This window comes from Lissotriton vulgaris, chromosome 4_1 (assembly GCF_964263255.1).
Source record: "Lissotriton vulgaris chromosome 4_1, aLisVul1.2, whole genome shotgun sequence".
Taxonomy (NCBI): domain Eukaryota; kingdom Metazoa; phylum Chordata; class Amphibia; order Caudata; family Salamandridae; genus Lissotriton; species Lissotriton vulgaris.
In genome coordinates, this window is record NC_141691.1 from 967,712,554 (window position 1) to 967,734,288 (window position 21,735).

Below are 21,735 nucleotides of genomic sequence, written 5' to 3' on the forward strand. Positions count from 1 at the left end.
GGCCCGAGCCGAAGGCGAGGGACCTTAACGAGACAGCATGACTTTAATAGCCGGTATAGCCCTGCTACAAAGGGCTATAAGGCTATTAGAACATTCTGCCACTAGAGGGCAGAATATTCTAACAAATTAAACAAAGGGTTCTCGAAGCTCGAGGGGATATAAATCCCCTTTAGCTTCGAGAAGCCTTTGTAGAACATTGGAATGTTGCTCTGCAGGCCTTTACCGGCCCGTAGAAGCAGGGAGCACTCCATTGTCTGCAATGGAGCTCCCAACATTCCAGTGTTCTAATACTGAATAGCAACATCGACAATCTCGTGGCATACTATTATAGAGGACAGAATATTGAGGGACAAAATGTTGAAAGGTAAGTGCATAGTAGGAGGTATGGATTTACTATTCCTAACTACACATCCACGTATGTTGAAAATATATGTACACTGTAGGTACATATTTATGGAGTTAGGTATTGAAAATGTAGACTTCTTTCCCTGTCTGTATTTTTATATTTTATATTGTGTCCTCGATATTCTTTCCCATCGATATTGTTGATTCAATATTCAGGGGGCACACCACAAGCTTGGTGGCAGGCACCATAACATTTGATCACATTTTCTAATGTTAATACTCTGAAGTTGCTTCTCATTTAGGTGAGAGGTGTTGGTAAACGAGCCTGCATTATGAACAAAGCTGTTCATTCAGGCTCCCCATATTACCTAGCCCTGGGATTGGCTGTCTCAGTCAAACAGCAACAACCTCAGGGCTCAGACTTCTTCCTTCTTGAAGATAAAACATCACATTTTCTGAACCACCCAAGTGTCTGAAACTCCATCCCTCTGTATGTGAGGACATTACATCCTTATGTAAATTTTTGAAAAGTATTCGCATATCTGCTGTATTAATGCCTCCTCACATCCCAATGGACGCTTCAGTTTCTAAATTCTCTTGCTTTTGGAAAGACTGCATCCTGTAAGTGTTTCTGCCATACAACCACAACATTCCACTCTGTATTTATACTGTTTTTAGTAGGCGACCCTATTCGTTGCTTATGTTTCAGTAGTAGATTTAGCTCCCACTATTGTGACATGCAAGTAGCCATATTATGTGATATTTTGGTCTCTCGATCTTCGTTCTGTTCACATATTCATTTAGGGCCTCATTTATGAGGCTGTTCATCACTTTTACATGGCTGGTGCGTCACTTTTTGTGACGCACCAGTGGCGTAAGAAATGCGCCTTGTTGCGCCATATTTACAAAGTGACGCATCTAGGTAGATGCCTCACTTTGTAAACCCCTGCGCCACATTATACCTGTGCCAGGTATAATGTATGAAAGGGGGGCGTTTTGACGCAAGAAAGGGTCATGGAAGTGACGCAGTGAAATCTATAAGATTTCACTATGCCATTTCTTGGCCGCTAATGCGTCAGAATCTTACGCCTGCTTCATGGCAGGCGAAAGACTGACGCAGGCACTAACAACATGGGACTTGTCCATGTGAAAGTACACATTGCTGGAGTTGCGTCACTTTTGTGACACACTCCAGCAATGAGTCACTTTTGCGCCTACAGATACGTCACAAATACTGACGTATCTGTAACTCCTTGCAACATGATGCGTCATATTATAAATATGACGCATCAATCATGATGCAATGAGTGCGCACTGAGAAGTTACCCATCGCTGCTTTCACGCAGCGATGCGTCATTTCTCATAAATGAGGCCCTTAGTGTTTATTTGGTGGGCCGCAACTTGTAACCTGGCCTTTTACAAAATGCACTACCATAAGGTGGGTCTAGTGTGTGCTACAGGAAGATACTAAAAAATGTTTACTAGGAAGACCAAGCCTGAGGGCGCGTGTCCTGTGCCCCTGACTCTGGGGATGACTAGGCTAGCGAATTCCTCAGTTAGACGTTTGAATCACCCAAGGCCAAAGGTGGTGTCATAATAGACAATGGGAAGGAAGAAGCACTGTTTTATAAAAGTATGCAGGCCCCATTCACACATAGTAAGTAAATTCAAGTCAAAGTGCATTTAAGTGCACAAAGTTGGTCAGGCAGGTGAGTGGTTGACATCCATTATCTTCAGTGTACCATGCACTTCATAGATGGTTGCCAGTTGGGAACCATCTTCTCCTATCAGATTTGTTAGCGCTTTCCTTTATGAAAATGTAAGAACGATATGGCACTTCTATGGATGGACTGGGAGCTGTGCACATCCCCCAAGGATTTTGGTGCCCCACATTTGAGCTTGAGCTTGGTCAACAATTCAATACATGCAATATTATGTGAAGCACATTAGGCTCCAGAAAAATGACAGATAATATTTTAGTATCAAACAATGAAGATTTCTTAAAGATTAATTGTTTAAAGAAGGCATAAATCAAGTAAGCAGAAATTTACAATAAGAATGCATATGCTTCGATTAATAGGTAATCAAATAAGATAAATCCTAGGAAGTAGAGGACGAATTAGCATGAGGTCGCTTCAAAGGAGAAAGACAAAAGAAAATGCCAGCCCTCTCCCTGAGAGAGAACTCTAAGGTCTCCTGCTCTGTTCTGCTCTATTCTGTCCTAAAGACACACAAACTCTAAACCTTTACCCAAATACACCCACTTTGTAGAAAAACTATTCACTCGGGTTGATTTGATATGATGCAGTTATATAATTGATGTGTTCTGAAGATTCCTCACACTACAGGCTTCTCTCTGCAGCATTCAGACTTACACTGTCTGTAACAAGTTACAAAAGAAGCACTAGTCTGCACACCGCAGGTGTCTCTTGAATGCGCTATTAATTAAAACAGCATCTATGATAATCACAAAGAAAAGACAACATTTCTTCACATGGCAGTGCACTTGACAATATTAGAACTTCATCTTACCTAGAAATAAAATATTCACATATCATAAAACAAAGTTGCCAACCAATGTTAACCCATTTCAATTTCTGTCCTATATTACATATCATAAAACTAAACGTGAATAACATTATTTCTCTCCACATTAGAATTAGCATAACTATGCATTAATGTCATATTAATGCAAAACATTTAATATACAAAAAACTTCACTTCACTTGAGCAACTAGAATGGGTCAAAAAAAGCAGATTTGTAGGGTGCATTTTTCAGAATTTTTAAGGTTTTGTTTTAGGCCTGATTTTGTTTCGTTTGACATCAAATACAGCAGCGTTTCACCCAATTTTAACAAAATATGTCTATTGATTCAGATAATTGGGAAATTGGAACTTTATGTTAAATTTATGTTGCGCAAATTCGGCCATGGGAAGTTTTGTTGCCGGGGGAGTTTCTAAAGGCAATTTTGCATGTTTTGCTTGCCTAGTTGTAGGCTTGACATTGCATGTTTTTGGGGCTCAATTAGGCATTTTTCTAACTATGTTTAAATCAATTTGAGTCTTGATCTCATAGCTGGTATATGGCAATGTGTCTAAAAGTGATTTGGAGTGAATTCAGCTGTTTTTGGGTGAGTTTCTAAAAAGGATTCTGCTGGTTATTGAGGCTTAGTAGTATGCTTGATTTTGCACGTTTTTGGCATCAAACCCAAGGATGTTTCTTTCAGTTTTAACTTTATTCAGCTGTTGTCTCTAGCAGGTGAAATGTTGAATTGTGTTTAAAGGTGATTGTAGAAAAGTGGACAATAGGAAGTTATTTCATGGTCCTAGTTTCTAGGTGTGATTTGGCCGATTTCTGAGTGTCTCAAAAACACTATGGTTGCATGTTTTTTTGGCTAAATTTGATATTGTTCTAGCTAGTTTAAACTTGATTTCACTCAAGATTCTGGTAGCTGAGATATTGAAATTTAGTTTGCAATTTTGTTTGGAAAAAATTCTTTCAATTGAAGGGTTGTCTTGTTGAGTGTTAATAGGCTATTTTGCTTGTTTTTTAGGCCTGGTTTGGGTCCGGTTTTAGGAGTGTTTTTGGGATGTGATTTGGTGGGGTTCCTGCTAGCTTAGATCAATTTGGCATTTCGGGATCTATAAGAGGAATGTGAGGATGTGTCTGGATATGAAATTTAGAGGTTGAGTCACTAGGAAGGTGGAATTTAGAAGTGTTTCAGAAAGCACTTTTGGTGATGAAGTCCTAATGCAGTTAGGTGTATTGGGGTTGTGGAGGGGTTTTTACGGTTTAGTGTTAGAATTGTGCTTTGGGTTCGTGTTTAGCGGTGGGTAAGATTTGTTGAGGGGAGGGGTGATGAGTTTTTAGGGTTTAGAGGTGTGTCTGGGCATTGAGTTAGGTATGTGTTTCAGGGTTCAAAGTGGGAATGGGTTTGGGGTTATGTATGTGTTATGGCTTAGTTGTGGGTCGGAGTATGTGTTTTGGGGTGTTTTAGGGTCAGGATTGGGATTGTGTTTCTAGTTAGGAAAAAGTTTTTAAGGGTGAAGGGTGTGAAAATGGGCCGGCATATAGGGCTTAGAGCTTGGCTGAGAAGGGAACGGAGGAGGCAAGTCCAGTGGTGGTTAGAGTTTAGGGGTTGGGCAAGGAACTTTGGGTGAGACAGAGTTGGGGCTTAGGACTAAAGGCAGGAAAGGGTTTGTGGAGAGGCACATTTAAGGGTTAAATGTGAGTGAGGAAAGGGGTTCAGTGGGACTAAGGTAGAGTTAGGACCTACAGTTAGGTGGGAAGACGGGTGCATATGGTGGACTTAGGGCTTAGCGAGCCATGTCCACTTGTTCCCATGCGTTTGTGGTAAATTTTAACCACAAATGTCTCATTCACAGTAACTGTTACTACAAATGGTGATGAATTACTCAAAGTGGTGTAATGGCTTTTTCGTGTTAAAGCACAATGCACATTTATGTGAATTACATCAGCATATTTAAATTTTGATCCTGCTTACTTATAACCTCATATGATACTACAAATTGCTCAATCTAATTGTTTATTGAAATGGATGGCATGAGTAAAGGAATTGCTCAAACAAGATACAGAAATTGCATAAATGTCAACATTTTTATTATATTGTATTTTCCTACAAGACCTACTGGTATGCAATGAAAATGTTATAGATTTCTCTTGGTTTCTGAAGCAATTGCTCATAATTTTACTCTGTAAGATTATTCAATTCTGCTGATATGGTCACTCCCAAATAAGTAATTTGAAGAGACTACTCAATTGCTTTTTTCCTTGGCAATACTTTTTGGATGTAATCTACATGTTATCCTAGTTTACATTATAACCTGAAAGGTTCCAAATTAAAAAAGCTTTATCTTTAACAGAATTTACGGTGCAGAATTAACTTCAAATATAATAATTGTCACATCATCTGTATATGCCATCACTCTAATCAAAATGCCATTAGTATTAACCGATGACTTTATCAAACACTGGAGATACCTCTCTAAGTGAAGGGCAAATAATATGAAACGACAGGCATACTGCTGCCACGTACCTGTGTAAATCTGAAGGTGAAACATGTCCAACCATTATTATATTAGCCACTGGATTATCATATAAAGCCTGAGAATAGCTGATAAAATGAGAGATGAAGCCATATCTTTCTAGACCCATTTCAGTTCAGCAGTACCATCAGGAAGCTCTATCAACTGTTTCTCTGCTTCGTCGACAGTTATACCCCGATTATTACCTGTCATATAGCACTTAATTCACATAGTACTGGTGTGTTCAGTGGTGTCAATACCCATAAGACAGGCATGATACCAAGGAGAATGGATCTACTCACCAAAGCTGCCAAGATCATAGAGTAGACGTTTGCGTTTCCACTGAAATTGGCTAATATGAACATGCATCTGTGAGAGGCTCCCTCTTCTTCAGAAAAAGTACTATATTTGTGTATTTCTATGATTCAGTAATTATATCTGTTGGTTGAACTGGTAACAACAGTGCATGTTTTTGCAGCACATCAGCACAGCTTAATGTATCTAGAAATTCTGACCATATCCTGATTTCACCATCAATCTTTCGGTTTGGATGAGACAAAACAGCAGCTTCAACTTCTGCTGTAGAAATGGGGTTTCATGGATTGTAAATTCTGCCTAGGAGAGAAAGCTAACATTTTTGGATCTCTAATACAGACAGATTTAATCATCAGCAGCATACTACCCTCCATGCATAGTTTATGATAATAATAATAAAAACCATGGTTTTCTTCTCACAGCCTGTGATCGTATTTTCCTGGCAACCTAGAATACTTGAAATAGCTCACATGACGCCACCATTTTTATTTTAAGTGCCTACACTTTCTCAATTGTTTCAAAATATCCATGCTCACTTTTGTTAGCAGGTGGGAATGGGCTGACCTTTCTCGATAGGCCTGTCATACAAAGGCTCTAGAAGCCACCAAAATCTGATATATTGAACGCTCATTGACATATCCCAGGTAGAGAATTTCAGAATGTCTAAATTCTAGATTCATTGTCATTTCATTTCTTCCTGAGTTAGTGATTCTTTCACTATTGAATAGCTCTGGATTGCTCCTCTACGCCTCTTACACCCACTTTGAGAGTATCTCATGCATTGGCCCTCGTTATGAGATGCCTGCAGTGCTATCCCAACTTGGCCACTGGTCTGGGCACGTAGAAGTTTTATGGTGGGTCCATGCCTGGAATTCGCAGGTCTGCAAACCTCAGATCGGGCACACCTGTATATGCCTGGAGACACTAGGGGCAAATTTACTGAGGGCTTGCATTCCCCTTGCGTCACGCAAGGAAACACAAGCCCTTAAGTGGAATTTACTAAGCCATGCAAAGTCATCTTGCGTAGCTCTGCATGGTTTAGTAAATCTAAGATAATGGAAGTTACTCTGCATTGAAAAAGTGTTAAATGGGTGGAGCATGAACATTCCCATGAATAGAGTTATGGATTTAGACACATTTCCAGATTTACTAAAATCAATAGACCTGGGATTGTGTCAAAATGGTACACCTTCCCAAGTGTGGCACAACACAGAGAAATATGTTTATTTCTCCTCTTTACTTCCATTTTCCACGTGTGCTGCAGCACATGTAGAAAAGAAGAAAATGCCTCTAAGGATTTTTTTGTGTGCAGGAAAGTTCCCCTTCCTGTACAAAAATAATCCTGCCTGTAATTCAGGCATCCTTGCTCCATGGCACAAGGGTGTCAGTGCCCCAGCACAGGGAAAGAGCAGAAATGCGTAATTTCTTAGCAAATATGGCACATTTTTGCTCCCTGCATGTCACACAACGGATTGCAGCAAGTTGTCTCGCTGTGTTACTTAACTTCTTGGTAAATCTGCTCCCCAACTTGGAGTCAACTGTGTAGCTGCATGGCCTGTGGTGGTTGATGATTTGAGCCACTGACCATACTGGCATATGCAGGAGTTAAAAAAGCTCCTCGCAGTGAAAATAAAAGTCCTCTGAACTCCATCGTCCCATGGCCAAGCAAAAAAGCGCCTGCATAATTTACCACCTATTCCAATGCAGTTTATGGGCGTTGCTCTCCCTGGAAGGATAAAAAACACAAATATTTGGATCCGGTAATCCCAGCTCCATATGTAAATTACCCATTTTGGGGGAATAACAAATAAAACAGGCATTGTGACGATTTTCCTCTACCATAGTTTTTTAGGACCTCATTATAACCCTTAATACCATGGGTCAGCCTAAGAGATTACATTGATTGAGGTCTATGTTTCCAATATTCCTGTACACGAAGCGTTAAGGCTTTCCTTGTTCTTGCCTTTTTTTAAAGGGATATAATCAGCAGACGGTTTTTTGGGCATTATGAGGCTCTATGAGTTACAAGATTGTTTCCTGAAAGAGGAGGAATTTGTCAACAACTTAATTTATCTTTACCAGAAAAGTACACATTTTAGAGTATAAATTGATTGTATTGCACTATTCCACTGTTTTGATAACTTATTTTCCTAAGATTAGGTTGAGAATTGAGAATTAAAAAAAAAAAACAATGCTTGGAGCTTTCTGGGACCTGGAGAAAAATGAATGTCTTCCTTTATGTTGTTTCTGACATCCTAAACTTTGCAACCAAGGTTTTCAGCTTCGTCAGCGCACCCAAATCTGGTCAAAGAACAATTAATCAAAAGATCGCCTATAGAAAAAGAGCCAATGATAGCAGTTAAATATTTTATCTGTCCACTAGTATTTTCATGTATTCACCAGTAGCGGCTGCTACCAATAGGGAGTGATGAGGCGGGGGAGGGAGTGATGGGGCGGGTGTGGGAGGAGTGTTGCGGGACAGAACCAAAAAAAAGAAAAATATTTACCTGGGCCAGTGGGCCGCTGCCTCTTCTCCGTCCTCTTCTTTCTGTCTACCCGGCTGCAGGAAGGAGCACGAAGCACCGATGCTCCCAGAACCCAATAAACAACCACAACCTTGCAATACAGCACTGTGATTGGTCGAAGCACTGAACCATGGTGCTCAGACGGGGACTGGGAGGCTTTGCATGATCCTCACCAGGCTGTGTAAAGCAAGCCTGGTGGGTAACATGCAAAGAACGGCGGACTGTTTGCAGTCATGCGCACTTAAGGAGTGCAAACCACTCCTCTCCCAGCTCTGGCCAGCCTTGCCCCACCCAAGAGCCACTCATTTTATTTTTCCTATTGAAGTCAGTGGGGTGAAGCTCCTCCGCCTTAGTGGAGGAGCCGTCACTGGTATTCATCCTATTGTATATTCTCTAGAATGTTTTCTTCTGCACATGTAAATACCTATATAAATACATGTTTTCAAACATATTGCTCCTACGCTTATTTAAATTGTGTACTCATTACTTGATTTTATGATTTTTAGCATTTTTTCATGTATGTTTTTTTCTTTTATAACCAAGCTTCAGCACAGAAATAAAATAATAAAAAACATTGTATTGTTGACAGCGACATTGTGTGTACTTTTGTGCAATACTAAATCACAAAAAAAGGCTCATATCATGCCAGCCTGCCAAAGTAAGGAATCTATTTGGTATGATGTATTTTTATATACATTGCTCTATTCGAAATGTATAATCATAAAAAAGAGTTTTAAAAGTTTGAACAGAATAATATTTGGATTACATAATGAATTTAAAAAATCCTTAGCATGCATTTTAATTTAATATGGACAACATCATCACATTTACCTTTCTAGGAGCCTTATTAGGTAGTTGCTGTGGCGGTCTGACAATCACCACACTGCGGGACCGCCAGCAGGATTACAACTGCGGCGGTTGGACCAAGACTGCCGGCACAGCTGGGATCAAGGATCCTGCTGGGCCAGCAGTCTTCTCCTGTAAAAAATATTGTGGCAATGCCGCAGCCGGCACCACTGAGCATATTTTGAGTAGCCTCGCCGCCACCCTTTACATGGCAGTGTCCCCGCCATAAATAAGGTGGTAGAGAGGCAACAAAGGGTCCCCTGTTGCCTCTTGGCCATGGCGCATGGCGTACATGCAAGGGGGCACTTGGTGTGCTCCCCTGCCTGTATGCACCCCGTGCTCCTGATCGGCATGGACTATACAGTCCATTCCGTGCAGGACCGGGCTTTGGCGTTCTCATTGCGGTGCCTTTCTAAGTCCCAGATATGAGCCTTAGAAAGGCACTACTGTGGGACCGCCAAAGCACCATCCCCCAGACCAGGATTAAACTTCATTACAGGCAGGCGGTGTGCAGATGGCTTTGGCACTCTCGCAGCATGGTGCTGGTGTGGCAGCCCGCCGCGCGACCGCCAAAGTCATATTAAGGCCCTTGGTGTCTCCTTGTCCTCTCCATTTCCGAATGTAGTACTAAAATCAGACAATTGTCAGAACACTAGATGTGTAGCATGTGTGACGAATTATTATCAAGGAATTATAAAGTAGAAGTTGCAATTTTAGTAGACTCTCTTTTCAGAAAGAACAAATATCTTTCTCAAACGCCTGCTAAATAAAAGATAAACTTTTTAGTAGATAGTTGTTTTTGTGCAGTATCACTGACCCTTCCCTGTAGAAATACGTTTTGGATCAGAAAATATTCTATAAAGATGCCAAGATGTATTGTAATGTGTGTTACTGGATTTTTTCCTTTGCTTTTTTCTTTCTTTACGTATGTGTGTTTTTACCTGTATATCACCATTGGGCAGCGTTATTGTGCTTATGAATTGGACAGTTGGCCCCAATCTAACAGCCAGAGAGAAAGATTCACAATGGTAAGCTTACACTATTGTGTAAGTTTGCTGTTTTTTGGTTTTCACAAACTACGAGTTTATTTGTGCTAACAGTATTTTTATGACTGCAGAGACTCCACACTCATGGTGGAGACTCCGCACATGAAAAGATAGGCTTGTCCTACCTTTTCATGGGCGGAGAGGACAACACTGACTGCGGAGTCTCCGCAGTTGTAAGCTCACTATTAATTCATAGTTTGAGAATACCTAAAAAAATCATAAACTTACACAAAAGTGTTTGCCTTAGTGAATAATGCCTGTAATGTGTATTTCAATGGAAACATAGGAGCAAATTTACAAGCCCCTTGAATTATTTTTGCGCCGCCTTTGCGTCACTTTTTTTAATGCAGCAGCGGCGTTAAATGTGTCCAATTTACAACATGACGCATCTAAGGAAATGCATCACGTTGTATAGCCCTGCGTCACATTATACCTGCGTCAGGTGTAATGTGTGCAGGGTGGGCGTTCCCAGGCAAAAAAAAGCCTCATAGAAGTGGCGCAATGAAATCCACAAGATTCACTGCACCACTTCTAGGACGCCACTGCGTTAAAACCTTACGCCTGCTTGGAGCATGTATAAGGATGACGCAGCACAATGAGGATAGGCCTCCCCATGCATTGCTGCAGTTGTGTCGTGCTTGCGACATGGCTCCAGCAATACGTGACTTTTGCGCCAGCAGGTGCATCAGAATTTCTGATGCATCTGGTAATCCTTGCTCCATGGTCCACTGTATTGTAAATAAGGCGCATCCATGGTGGTGCAAGGGTTTCTCAGTGTGGCACAGGGAAAGTGACGCATCTCTACAGATGCATCCCTTTCTTGTAGATCTGCCCCATATTCTTTGTAAATAGAAGTAGCCTACCACATCATACTTAAGCCAGATATTAGTAACGATTTGCTCCAAAATGTACCACTGGAAACATGCTACTCCATTACCACTCTCCTTCTAAATGGGTGTGCCTTTTTTGTTGCACTTTGAGTAATCTGAGATTGTTTTTACCATCTCTATGACTTCAGTGATCTAACATTGATAGGAGCAACTCCATTCTGAAAATTGTTCCAGCACCATTACATCTATCCCAACAAGTAGCACCCTGGCTCTCTTTTCCTACTGGGTATTTTTCAGGTGTTCCATATGGCCAGTTCCACCATGTCACTGTTTTCCGCCTAAAGCCGCCATGTTGTCATTGAATACTTGAGTTTATTTGCCATGCCTTCTGTTAATGTGCATATGTTTCCTTTGTACGAGGGAAGGTCGCACGTTGAAACCAGGACAGGGGGCAGTGTATATCATGTTTCCCAGGGCCACCTGCTGCTGTCCCACGAGACCACTCCCGTTTCTATACCTACTGTTCACGGTTGAAGATTAATCTTAATTGAGTGATGGTGGCAACACATTTCGGAGCTATTTAAGAAGCCTCCAGCCATACTTCCGGAGTTGCCCTTTCATTTATCGTCCTTTCTTTGGCACCGTGCGTCGGTTTTTGTTGATAAAAGCTTGGACTCAAAATATCAAAGTCACTTATATGATTAATTAATGTGTTTAAAAGGCCATTTATATGTTAGCGAAAAGCTGAAAAGAGATAATTGAAAATTGAATGCGTTTCTTACACTCCAGCACTCAAGATTTAGGCGAGAGACGTTCGAATTATTTTTTACAAATCTGGGGCGGCTATTGTTTTAGTTTTGTCCTTCCTAAAAAGTCTCCAATCAAATAAAAATTAATGCAGAAGTTAAAATCTCTCCGATATATTCCTATCTTCTGTTCTAAAATGTTAGCATGCTGGGCCTTGTCAACAGGTAATTGAGAAAATATGCCATTGTCAGTGGCATTCTCACTTAAAACACATTTTTAACATTTAAATATTATTTGATTTTGAGATTGATCAAATGCATTTTAAAAGGCCCTTCACTCAGTAAAGATCAGCGTATTTACGGTGTTTTCAACAAAGAAAAGGTTTGGAGTTTTCAAACGCAGTGCCTTACTGCTGAGATGTCTTTTTTTGCAACACAATTGATTGCCCAAGATGGCTGCTGCCCGGACTGTTCCCTCATTATTTAACAAACATTATGATTTCATGCACTTGTTGTAGGTGAGAAGGTTAATTAATGTGCTACAAAATGCATTAGCAACAAAGCGATTTTACTTGTGGTTCCTTATTGACTTGGACAGCAGCCCCTGAATGAGTATTTCTTTCTAATTTATTTGAATTAAGTTGCATCGAAAGTATGTTGAAACAACCGGTATGGTGCATAATTTGGGAACAATTCACACAGCGCTGCGCAGCAACTAAAGTTGCTTTGCTGTGTTACTTGAAAGGGAGAGAACACAACAGCACTATGGGGCATATTATCAAGTGGGTTTATCTCCGCTTTTTTGGCTTTAAAAGCCAAGAAAGCGGAAATAAAATTACCTAGCTGTCGCTAACACCAGTTAGCGACAGCTAGTAGGAGATAACGACCATCTTGGGCCCCGCTTTGCATGTCAGAGAAATTTATCACTAATGACATGCAAAGTGGGCGTGCCAAGATGTTAGCGACTGGAAACAGTCGCTAACATCTCTATCTCCTATTCCCAACTTTTGGAGATATTCGCGCTAAGCGCGAATATCTCCAAAAGCTAACACCTGCCCTGAGCAGTTCTTAGCCATGTTATCCAATGGGAGGTGGATAACATGGCTAAGAGCATTTGCTCGGTAATGCATGAATATCACGGACTTTTCAGCGATATTCATGCAATGTGGCCGATTTTTATTGCATTTGCGATAAACCTTGGTAATACCAAGTATATCTGCGATAAAAATCGCCGCAGGTCGGCGATACATTTTAGTCTCTAACCAAGCAATAGCGATAATTATCGCTATTGCTTGGTAATATGCCCCTATATTTACTAAGATATGATGCTGTTTTCTTCTCTCCCTGCCTGGTGCACTTTGGGCTGCCATACGCAAATGCACTCACTCTTGCGCCGCAGTTCAACATGTGTGCATTCTGTAATGTATAGCATCTATACAGGAAAAGGAACTCTTCCAGTACAAGATATACTGTTTAGCACTTTTCCTTCTTTGTATGTGTGCTGTACAATGTAGAACACAAGCAAAGTAAAAAAGAGAAAAGAAAACAATTCTCCTTGTTATGCCTTCCTTCAGATGGGGTGAGATTTTCGCACAAATCTGTCTCTGAATTTTTGTAAAGAGGCATTTGCATCAACACCATAGATGGCGGCATAGGAATGCCCATGCATCACCCATAGAATGTCAGCTTGATGTAAAGTAACTCAAAGCACCACATAGTACATCTTTGAGGTACTTGGGGGAAACTATCCAACTGAAATCTTGATTTTGCATCGGGTTGCATTACAATAGAAAAGCAAAACCAGCACAAATTGTTAGTAAATCTAGGCCTCAATGTGCAGTATTAGGATAATAAGTGACTGGTGGAATTTGCCTTTACAAATACAAAGTGGCACACCTTATTACAAAGTGGCACACCTTATTACAAGATACAACAAAATGTTAATCTGAAACACCATAGAAATGGCACAACTACTGAAAAAGCGTTACCAGAAATGATACCAGAAGTTGGGGTGCAAGAGAGAATGTAGGTAAAACGAGTCTCTCTTGATTTCCCCCATTCTCTGAGCAAGGCAATTCGTGAGAATGGGAAAAATGATATAAGGATAGGTTTTATTTCAAGGCTAGATTCGAAGGAATGCCACTTCTATGAGAAGGATTATGGAATCCTTCTGATTCACTATAATGTAATTTAACATAGTATAGATTGTATCTCTCAATTTCCATAAAACCAGCACAAATGACAAAACAAATCAACCAGTCACCAGATAAAACATTAATCCCTCGTTCAGGTAGACCTAAAATAGATAATTTCAGCCTAACTTTGTAGTCATAAAAATGCAATGATAACAGTTTCCCTCTCTTACTCCTTCCTTCCTTGATGTTGGATTGTCCGTATAGCAATGTAGCGATGTTGAACTGTCCCCATAGTGAGTAAACTAATCACAACTGTATCTTGGACCCATCCAACGGAAGCAGGATACAGAAAGAGGCAGGGCGTGTCAGTTAATAGGAGTGTGGAGTGAAGTGCGGAGTGCAGATCACAGGAGCACAGGAGCATGAGCAACAGGTAGCCGGAGGCCTGTTGGAGGCCTGCCAGGGGGCCTATTGGAGTTTGGGGCCTTGCAGTCTCTCCCGATCTTGACACTGGACTCAGCACTCTTCCCGCTCAACCCACTCCAGCCCACAGTTCGGCCTTTCAGTAACTGCGGCTCCAAAACAGTGGAGTCTGCAGACTGGAGTAGACCCGGCAGGGTAGAATCAGCAGGGATTAGAGCAGAGAGCACCAGGGGAATAGCTTGTGGGCAGGCAATAGGCTGCAGGTTCTCTGTGGGGTGCGGAGGTGGCTGGAAGTAGGCTGGTGTGGCTTGTGCCTCACAGAGGAGCCAGCCCACCCACATGCTTGTTCTGAACACTTCGACTACACCAGCACCCTCCTGCTTGTCTGTGTTGTTCACCCCTGCTAACGTACCCACAGAGCCGTTCTTTACAGGCATATTTCATGTTTAGGGTGTCAGGAAGAGGAACATCTTTCTGGAGGCTCTCAACTTCGGTTGGCTTCCGTGGATGCCCACACCCAGCCCTTTGAGGCACTAAGCTCTTATGATTATTTGTACATATCCATTCGGTAAAGCATCTTCCCTCAGAAGATCTAGCATAGGTGAGGTTTGAATCCCTGACCAGTAGCCACTATTATAGTCTGGAAGGGGGAGGGCTACAGAGATGCTGTCCTGGCAAAAAAAAGAGCATCCACAGATTGGGGGATTGAACTCTCAAAGCTACAGGTAGTGAGATACCCATATGTTATTCTACTGCAGGTCCCAAACCAAAGAAACACAAGTATAATGAGGGGCCTGACAGGGTGCAACCACAGTTTGATTGTAGTATTCATCATCATCACCATATAACTTTCTTTCGATCACAGAGATCTTAAAAGTACACTGCACAGAAATATAAATAAAAACAATTGGAAAAAATTAAAAGACAATTTCTTTACTGATTATAAAATACAAAAGGGCCATAAAATGTTTTCGATACATAAAAAATTAAAACAGGTAGAAAATACAGTACATCAAACTATACACTTAGAACGCCTGATAAACATTGCATGCCAAAATTTGGTGAGGCCAAACAAATTATCCTACGTGTGTCAGAGTACAGGATTCTCAACAGCTCTAGGTAGTGCCCAGGACCAACCAGTCTGCATAGGGGCATACTGTATTTTTTCCTCAAATATTTGTAGAATGGACAAAAAAACTATAAATGCACAATAGTTTTTGAACTGGCTTTGCATGAAGGACAAAAGTCATCAATGAAAACATTACAGCGTCACTTAATACAAAACAATTTGGTAGGTAAAGTCTTGTAATGGAACTGTAGAAATAGTTTGCGTGCCAGAGGCGGAACAATTTCATCGATGTTGTCCTCAAATCAAGAAACAAATTTAAACTTGAGGAATTCCTGAATCAGAGTGCCCTCTGAGTTTACCAACTCCTTTAGGCATATTTATTCCCAGAACATTGCTTTGAGCCTGGCCCTAGGAATAAGAGCCAGGCTTTCTGGGTTAGACCAATACGCCACAATTCCAAGCCTCCGCAACCGATCCCTTAAGGAGGAGGACCATGGAATCGATGTTGTCTGGGGGAATTTCAAAAGACCAGACAGAGCCTCGCGATATGGTAAGAGCGCATCTACGGACCACAACCTATACCAGAACATAATTATTTATAGTCTAGCTTATCAGTTAGCTGTCTATGGGAAAAGTCCAAGTGAAAAGGGGTTAAGGGGGTACTGGAAGGTAAGTCTAGCAACCTAAAAAAGCGATTTTCAAAGCTAGAAAAACAGTTTGTGTTGCTTGTGCCCCAAAGTTCTGCTCCATAATGTTATTAATTTCCAGAGCTGGGGCCACTTGTCTAGATAGTGTTTTTCTATGGATTTTTCTAATGCAGGCAGTCTGATGAATGTATGACAATTTCACTTTCTCGATGTGTGGGCCCCAGTGTAGGGTGGAAGTCAAACGAATACCTAAATAGTCGAAAACATCTATTTGCTCCAGGTGGTTACTACCAACAAGAACCGGTCTTTTAGAGGGATTGGTAGTTCCTCTAGTAAACATCATATATTTGGTTTTAGCCTTGTTTAACACCAAGCCCTGCCCATCGCAGAACCTAGTGAAATCATTCAACAATTGTTGGAGGCCCTGCTGGGATTTGGATATTAAAAGGGTGTCATCGGCAAAGAGAAGGGCAAGTGCTATTCTTTTGCCTATTTTGGGGGCATCACAATCATCTCTGTCTAAAAAATCAACTACCCCATTTATGAAAAAAGTAAAAAGTGTGGGAACTAAAACACATCCCTGTCTCACTCCCCGTTGGACGGATAAGGTCTCAGTTACTTGATTGTTCTCCCCCCACCTGACCTGTGCTGTGTTCGATGAATGCAATCTAATTAAAAAGTCTAAAAGATTTCCCAGCATACCCATCTCTTTTAGGACTCTCCATAGACTGGCTTGGGGAACAAGGTCATAAGCAGACCGTATATCAACAAAGGCTACATAGAGCTGTCCTTTCTTTTCAACAACTTCCTTCCAGTAAATTCAAACAAGGCGAAAAGGGTACTGGTTTTTGCACTAAATCCTGCTTGGAAATTACTCAGCTTACTTGGAGAAGAGTGATGTTTTGTGGCTCCAAGTGACTGGGGCCCTGTCATCATTGACCTTGCATTTATTCTATGAAATCTTTAAGCTGGCGTCTTGACGTAACCTCTTTGGCTGCCCTTCTGGAGGCCCTTCCATTTTCATCAAACATACAAGTGATCTAGAGGCCACCTCAATCAACCTTAGCTCTCCAGTTCTACAGCAGTCTCCATCTCAAGTATAAAAATCAACCACAAACCAATAGCTCCGCTGCTCCTAAATTCGTACCTCAATGCATCAAATAACTCTGAGGTGACCATTGTTTAAGATCCATGCAACAGCTTTGAAGGTCTCTTTTTGGACAATCCAGATCATGAAATAATGTTAGTGTGTGACTTTAACATTAAAAGTCACACAAGTGATTCCCTCACCCTTTCCAAAGTGGGCGGAATCATGCAAACTTTCTGACCACTTATAAACTGACCTAAACACAACAACAGCTTGAGGTACAAGGAATTCACCGGTCATTTCCCCCCACCTTCAAAGGTATTTTGACAATTGACTCCATCTTTTTGACAGGGCTCTTAATGGGGCAACTTGTACATTTCGAGATAGACATTAGATTAGAGTAACTAAAACCCACTGAGGTCTATCTTGGAATTAACATCCTCCACAGTGGAAAGAATAAAAAATGTGGGTTCTTCGACCGCGGCTGAACAAGTGAACCTCGTGAGCAGAATAAAGTGGAGACCAGATCATAGCTCTGTGGTCACCAGCTGGCTAGGAAAGCAGGATGTGGAGGAAATTCATAACCATCCACTGTCCATGCATCCAGCCAGGGGTAGTCTCATAGAAGATCCAAGAGCATATTTGCTGGGTCACATCCTCCAGGCTCTTCACCCTAGGAATGGCAGACAAGACATGCAAGAAACACATCATAACAAAAGCATTGTTTCCACCAGAAAATCTTTACGTAAGGCTCAGCGAGCCCATAATCAAAACCTCACAGAAAGGTCCATCGCGGCTGTTAAGCATATAGGAAGGCTGCACAAATAAACAGTATGAGAGCAAAATAATGCTATGGATCAAAAGGAATGGTCTAACATGTTCCTGATGCTTAAAGAAAAAAAACAGGCCCATTTTTTGGAACACATTGAACCACAAGTGAAAACAGAGTCCCGGAGGAGGCCTGGGTAAGGCATGTGAAGAAATTATACACAGACCGGACCCTCACATCCCACCACACTGTATTACCAGTAGCAGAAGATCCAAGTCAAACTTCAACATTGGAACTATCAACAGCTGACATTGTTACGAAAATGATCAGGCAAATGAAAAAAGATAAAGCACCTGGCCCACATGGCCTTCCAGCCAGCATATTTAAATGCACCCTGGAAGAATGGGCCACGTTGTTAACCCCTCTCTTTAATCATTCCTTTCTTAACAGCAATGATACTGGATGCATGGAAGGGGTCTATCCTCAAGAACGGGGACCAGACCAAAGCTTCAGACTATCTCCTAATTGCGCTTTTGAATCTGTAGGCAAAAGACAACAGTTACGCCTTACTCAAACATCTGGAGGCAATGAGTTGTAGTGCATGGAATCCAGCATTTCTTCCCGCCAGGCTTCCCGGTGACTGCACCTACAACGGATAACATTACAGTGCAATTTTTTTTGAGACACCATTCAATACAAAGAAATCAGCCACCACTGTTGTGCTGTTCCTTTGATTTTAGTGTAGCATTCAACAGGGTTGAGCAGGCAACCTTATGAAGTAAACGTGAAGCTTGGGTGGGGGGTTCCTGTAAATCTGTCTAGGGCTATAATGTCATTGCAAATGGGGACCCAAAATAAACCCTCCTGTGGATTGAAGCAGGGGTGCGTCCTTGCACCTCTCCTTTTCAATCTGTATACTGCGGATTGGAGAAAGTCTATGGAGGTCAATTGCTTAGTAGCCCCTAAGCTCGGACTACTAGACTCCATATCTTCCAATATGCAGATGACATTGTGATATATGGATCACATCAGGGCAGGACTCCAGCGAGCATTAAATGCCCTAAACACCCATATTGGGAACATTTGTCTCAAGGTAAACCAAGAAAAGACAAGGGTCCTCATTTTCAAAAGATACTGAAATAAGAAGCATGTGACCTGGTGGTATGACTTTTAACACCGCCATGAAATATAACTATCTAGGAGTTTGTTTTGCGGAAATTGGTAAATCCACCACACATTTGAAAACTTTATAAAATAAGGGAGCAGCAAACACCTATGGGGTCATTGAAGTAAATTCAATCCTTAGTAGTCCGTCAGTTGCTCCTATACTCAGGTTCACAAATACGGTACTCCTCCCAGCCCTGCAGTATTGGCACCAAGAATATCCAGGAGATTTGGCACCTTCCTTGGAGTACATTCAGGGCCTCATTTCTGAATAAGTCATGCAGTGCAGTGAAGCAAGTCACCTTTTTACGATGTACTGCATGACAGGAAAAGGGTGGGAATGCACTGTATTTAAGGCCATACAGAGCATTTCTGTCCGGTCTCTTCCGCTGGTGCTCTTTTGGCAGTCTAGTGCACACGCAGGCACTTTTGCATCATGGTGCAAGGGGGTCTGTGGTGCATGCAGGATTATTTTTGTGCAGGAGGGGTCACCTTCCTGCACAAAAATACTATTGGGAGGCATTTCCGCTTTCTATGTGTTTTGCACAATGCAGCACACATAGAAAGAGGAAGGAACGAGGAGAAATAGAGATATTTCTCCTTGTTATGTCTCCCCTGTGAAGGTGCATGTTTTTTGTGCATCCCCAAGTTTACACGTTCTTGTAAATCTGGGGATGCGTCAAAATCCATGGGAGGTTCCCACGCAAAGCCCATGGAATGCTTACTCCAGGTAGAGTAACTCAACTCAGCTATTTGCACTGAGTTGCGTTACTCCATATTTTTAAAGCCACTCAGAGCCATGTAAAGTGGCTTTACATGGCTTAAAAAATCTGACTTAAAGGTTTGTGTCACTCATGTACCACATTGTGTGGTGCAAACGTGACACAACCCTGTCATAAATGAGCCACTTAAGCATGGGCGAATTTTGCGAATTCGCGATCTGCAAATTTGCGGATTTGCGAATTCGCGATCCGCAAAATTCGTGAATTTGTGCGGATTTGCAGATTTTCGTTTTTTTGCGTGTTTGCGGGTTTTTTTGCGTGTTCGCAGGGTTTTTTGCGTGTTCGCAGGGATTTTTGCGTCTTCGCGAGCCGCTTGCATAGCCAAGTTACCCATGCAGTCGTTTATGGGAGAGGGAGAGAGAGATAGATAGATAGATAGATAGATGGATAGATAGATAGATAGATAGATAGATAAAGAGAGGGAAAGAGAGAGGGAGAGAGAGAACGAGAGAAAGAAAGAGAGGCCGGATCTCTGAAGGGCCAGATTCCTGAGTTGCCCCTACAGAACATACAGCTTTTTATTTTTAGCAAAATGCATATGAAAATTGTGCTGTAAAGGTCTCTTTTAGTTTAACCCCTCCTGACAACTCAAAATGGGTGTATTTGCCATCCTCTCCCTTCTTCCTGTTTTTTATATCTGTAAGTGCTTCCTGATGAGGTTTAATTCCTTGGACAGGTGCCTCGTTGCCTACTTGTAACTATTCTCTGACCCTGCTTCAAGGGTCAGAGCAGGGTCAGAGAATGGTTGCAAGTAGGCAACGAGGCGCCAGGAAGCAATTAGCAGCAGGTGTCCAAGTTGAAGTTAATTTGTTTGTAACCCTTTTGTAAAAGGTCACAAAGAAATTAGGTTCAACTTTTGCACCTGCTGCTGTAACCCTTGCTTGGCTGAAAATTCGTCCTCGCTGATTTGCGGATTTTACCGCGATTACGCGAGATTCGCGGATCGCGAAATCGTGGAAAATCCGCAAATTCGCCCGCGAAACGGATTTTACACTCACCCTTAGAGCCACTGAGAATATTGTCTACAGGAAAATATTTCAGCTCCCATTCTATATTTGACGGTAAAGATTAAGACTGCAATTTGGGCTGACTAATCAATCTCTTGACTGTAAAGGCACCCTATTAAATTTTATACCAGGAACATGAATGCTGCATATAATTCACTAAAAGCACACTTTAAATTCATATTCAAGACCAGGATAATCCCTCTGCAGAGTGGCACATGCATCAACCTATTTAGGAAGTGCAAACGGTGCGAATCGGTAAATTCGGCCGTTTGCGCTTCCTAAATACGTTTTTGGGATGCATGAAACAATTTTTCAAAAATCGCTTTTTTTTGCATTTCCTAAAAATGCGAATGCATTTAAGGAATCGTATTTGTGCGATTCCTTAAATGCAATGCATCAATTTAAAAAAAAATGTGAATTTTGAAATAGGAAGTGCAAATTATCACGAGGTTGACCCTCGTGTTAATTTGGGAAATTCTTTAAAAAAGGACAAAAATGCATTTTGGAAAGTGTCATGTTACACACACACATGTCCTTAGGACATGTGTGTGTGAAGCATGCACTTTAAAATACATTTCAGGGGTGCAGAGGGGGGGGTCCTTTGGACCCCCCTCTGCACCCTTGCAATGCATCAACAAATTGCGAATTCCAAAAAAAAGAAATGCAAAACGGCATTGATTCCTATGGGCCTCTAGGCCCATAGGAATCAATGTAATGCCATTCCTTAATTGCGATTTGCAATTAAGGAATCACAAATTCCGAAAATTAAGAAATCCTAAAAAAAATTAGGATTTCTTGATGCATAGGATTTTGCAATTCCTAAATTGCGATTCCTTAATTTTCGCAATTTAGGAAATGCAAATTCCTACAATGATGCATGTGCCCAATTGTGTCTCTCCAAATAGACCAAAGGTCCCTAATGAACTGGACATACCCTACACAGCCTGGAAAAG